Source organism: Pomacea canaliculata, linkage group LG14 (assembly GCF_003073045.1).
Source record: "Pomacea canaliculata isolate SZHN2017 linkage group LG14, ASM307304v1, whole genome shotgun sequence".
NCBI lineage: Eukaryota > Metazoa > Mollusca > Gastropoda > Architaenioglossa > Ampullariidae > Pomacea > Pomacea canaliculata.
Genome location: NC_037603.1, coordinates 1,179,575 through 1,183,976, shown reverse-complemented (window position 1 = coordinate 1,183,976; position 4,402 = coordinate 1,179,575). Strand labels below are relative to the sequence as shown.

General features: G+C 40.1%; 1 long non-coding RNA gene across 1 annotated transcript; it reads left to right on the top strand.

Moving 5' to 3' along the window:
• Positions 1-1,536: 1,536 nt before the first annotated feature.
• LOC112555816 lies at positions 1,537-3,368 on the top strand. Its single transcript, XR_003097538.1, has 4 exons — positions 1,537-1,642; positions 2,783-2,800; positions 3,030-3,130; positions 3,261-3,368. It is a non-coding gene; the product is annotated as an uncharacterized LOC112555816 (long non-coding RNA).
• The last annotated feature ends 1,034 nt before the right edge of the window (positions 3,369-4,402 follow it).

Here is a 4,402-nt window from a genome sequence, read left to right as displayed (position 1 = left end):
GAGTGTGGCGATGAGTATGGGTGGGTGTGTGCGGCTCTGATCCTCGCACCCGGATTGTCCGATTCCCACAGGTACATTCTTTTGGATTAAGGGAAAGTCAAAGACTATGTTTAGTAAATTTTGACTCTATATGTTGTTCCGCAGTACATTTATTGTGATGTTTGTTTTCTTGCGTTCAGAAGTTTATGCTCGATGTAGATAATATCATGCTGCGCCCAACAAACATAAACAACGTCTAAATTTGAGACGGTATCGATGTCCTTCCCTCTCTACCCCCTCACACAGACACATGGAGAGAGAAAAAACAAACAAACAAACAAACAAACAAACAAACAAACAAACAAACAAACAAACAAACAAACAAACAAAAACCAAGAGAGATAGAGAGATAGAGTTTAGAGAACGAGGGATTTGCAAGGTGAACAAGGTCTCAAGTTAGGGGAGGGACATAGCGATTTTAATTAAGTGTTTCGATGTTTTGCTACACTGACTTCAGGCATGCCGCAGATGAATTAATAGGTTAATTATCAATAATATACAAGGGTTTAGCCACGCTTGTGATACTCTGTGCCCTATACACTGTGAACAAGTTTAGCTCATTGCTCCTATGGCCGTTAAGTTGTAGGACTCTTTAACGCTTCTATGCCCTGACGGCAATTTTTATTCTTGTGAAAACTTTCTACCCACATCCTGCTATAGCTGTTCTTGAAGGTTTAATCTTCTTGAAGAATAGTGTTTTAAGGGAGATGTTGTGGGGAAAAAAATCACGAAGGTGCGTTAGGAAGTATAGAAATATTCTCTAAAACTGTTACCTGTTTCCTACCCATCCCAGCAAACGCCTAAAATTTTTTTAAATAATTTGAGGCGGGGTGGTCTGGCAAGGTGATTATGAATTGTTTTAAAGACCTTATGATTAATAGTCTTTTTAAATATTAAAAGCGAGGACACCGATATTGCTTTCCATACCGTAAGTAGAAATTCCTTTAAGTGAACTTATTTAAATGTAAAGTTTGCTTGTATTGTTGTGTGTTTTGCGAAGTGAATTTCCTGGAATTCAGAACAAAGTTATCAGGAGGGGAATCCTGAGATTCCTAGCAAGTGTAATCCCTGGATTTTTTGCATGTCCGATAACGCACGCGCGCGCGCACACACACACACAAACACATGTATATAATTTAAAAAAAACAAGCAGGAATACACAAAAAACACCCCTATACTCTTCCAGCCTGGTTTATGCTGATAAAAAGAAACATCAAGTTTGTACGTTTCTGAATACAGATTCCCACCCAGGATGAACCAGCATCAGTCTTCACAAGCTCACTACCCTTAAGGTTCACCCCTTCCTACATCCAATCATGGGGACCACGGAGATTCGCCCTCGACTTACGAGGAAATCAAAGGACCCTGCCTCTCGCCGACTCCAGGTCTCTGTCGTCCACTAATGATTGGTCAGACGAGACGCCTCGTCTTCATCGAGAACGACGATCAAGCAGAGATGAAGGACGCCATTACGAGATCAAAGACGAGACAGAGAAGGCGCCGCATCGTCATCGTCGGTGCATCATCATTGCTATCGTCCTTGCCTGCTTTGTCGTGGTGTCCGGTGCTGTCGCCGCCATCGTTGTTTTGACCACACAGCAAGGTAGTGATGGGCGTTAACCCTGTGTAATGACAATGAAAACTAGGAAACTTTCTGTCACTCTCCCAGTTATCTCCCCTTATAATCCCTTGTTATTCAGTCTTTCTCTCCCATATATTCCATCTTTCTCCTTCATTCTATCTTGAATAGCTGTATCTTAATACTTGTGTCTCGAGTACCTGTATCTTGAATATCTATGAACACTAGCTCAGAAGAAGGGGAAGCAGATAACCGAGTATTTAAAGCGCTGGCGTCCGAACTGAGAGGCGCGCTTGTTCGATACCCGAGTAGCGCAGCGAATCTTCCCAAGTCTACTCAGCTGGCGAGGATGGATACCCGACTCCTTGGTTGGGGTGGGTAAGAGCGAGGGAGAGATGGGCATCAGCCTCACGTAAAGGTGGAAAAGTGGGACTGGTGTTGTCTGTTGGATGTGTTATTTAGAACTGTATTTGCAGTGGAGTGTGTTCCGGCTTGTATGAAATGTTTGATATTTGGCCTGCGGATTGTGGTTCGTGTGTGTGTGTAGACTCTGACCTTTGACGTGGTGTACCGTCATTTTGTTCTGACGTCACATTATTTTCACGTCACAACATCTGTCAGCTGTGACGAGCCTTGAACTTGTCCCCAGGGGAGGATAAGGCGCTGTACAAGCCAATTATTATTATTGTTTTTGTTGTTGTTGTTGTTGTTGTTGTTATTATTATAATAATATGGCAATGCTTCTCGATCCAGTTCCCTTTATCGTCATATCCTTGCTGATCTCGATATTTTGTACCCACTATACCAGAATGTTGTCGATTTTGTTGTGGACTAAACCATCGTGTGGTTGTGTAGATGGATGGTATTTACTAAGATGAGCGATAGTAAGCGTCTGTGCTGACCCCAAGTACTACCATTAATTTGTCCTTCTTGGACACTGGATCTTTTTTCCAGATCGCCATAGAACCTTTACACTTTGTTGTATTACTAGGTTTAGGTAGGACTTGAACAAAGTTAGTATGATAGCTATAAAACATGTTATACGACATTTACGTTCAAACACCAATGAGTTGATATTTATATTGATAGTAAAATTGTAGTCTATAATCATGTCTAGCCATTTTACGAATTGCTACATTCTGTGTGTTTATTCTTTTCTTGCAGCTGACTTGAAGAATACAGGTAAAGACTTTCAAACGATACTTCAGTGTAGACATCACTTCAATGTTAATACATATTTATTACATATCTGAGTAGCGAGCGATGGTTGTAGCAGTGTAGTATTATCTTTATGGAGGAAGTGGTCAAAGTGAATGACATGAGTAGAGCGATTTTGATGGGCAATGAGCGTGTGAAAGAAAGAAGCATGTTTATGTGTGAAAATTCCTTCTGAATGCTTCTTTATGTGCAGTGGTAAACATGAGCTTGGATACCAACGAAACATATTACACAGAAATGAGCAACAGCTCGTCACCTCAATATGCTCAATTTCAAGACAAATTCTGCACAGAGGTTAGCGATTTTTTTCAAGAATTTAAAAGCATAAGTATTCAAGAAATATGCTAAAAACTTTTTTTTAACAAATCGCTTACTTTCTTGGAGTGCATAATGCTACTCTCACACCTCTCATCAACTTTTTCAGATGATTGACATGTTTCGTTCAGGAGAGGCTGGAGAGTGTCACTGGTGCACTGTTGATAAACTGAGGTAAGAACTCTAGTTATAAACACCAAGACGAAAAGAAAGCAATAATGGTCAGCACATTTTTTTTCAAGTCATGTTAGTAAAATAAAATTAGTTATTTGTTATTAAGTTCAGTACTCAACATGAATATGACAAATCAAAATGCAAAAATTCGTTCTAGTTTTTTTGTGTAACCTGCAATAATTATTGTTAAACAAGGTCATCATTGAAGACCACTCGAATCTGAGGACCCACAAAACTCACTCGTTAATTTTTGCCTCGCTGAGATGAGGGAATTTTTCATATAGGTATCAGAAAGGTGGCGAAGTTTTTTATCAAACCGAGTTTCATGTAAAGGATTTCTGACAAGATTTTGTGAGCCTCGACCAGGGCTGGGTGCTGGGTACTGGATATTCTTCTCTCCTATTGCTACATTTTATTTGCGAGTCCATTCCTTCTGCGAGTAGTGCAAGTCCCTTGCTCGGCTATCCAACTCTTTGCAAACGAAGATATTTCAAACGAAGAACCTGAAAATATTCTGTTGGAGGTTCTGGAATAGGAAGTCCCTCACCATGTGGAGCTAGTCTCAATTCAGACGGAATGTATGTAGACCATTTTCCTATTTTTGTTTTGTTTTCTTTTGTTTTTGCTTTGTTATCCCTCTGGAAAGAGGAGGAACCAAGCAGAAGGAACAGTTATTTGTGTAGTTGCGTGGTTCTCTGCATACCAAAGGGACTACAAATGGCATTGATGGTCTTTTTCCATTCAACCACTGTGAAAGCTGTGTGTCCTATGTAGACCAATATGTATGCTGGGCCCAAAGCTTGTCTTGGTCGCCAATCTTACATCCGAAGTAAAGATGATATGCCTTCTTCACTCGAGAAGTGAGACTTTCTTCTAGTTAACAAATTTCACTTCCCCACAAACAGAGCTAATATTGTCCACGGTAGTAAAGCACTTTCGAGGTATTAGTGGAGTTTTCTGTGTTTTCTGGAGTGTTCTGTATTTTATCTCAACTGATAAAATAATAAGAGTTTTATGTAACAGTAGCTGAAACTCTGTCCAACGAAGTGTGAAATATTTCAAATGTGCAACCTTTGT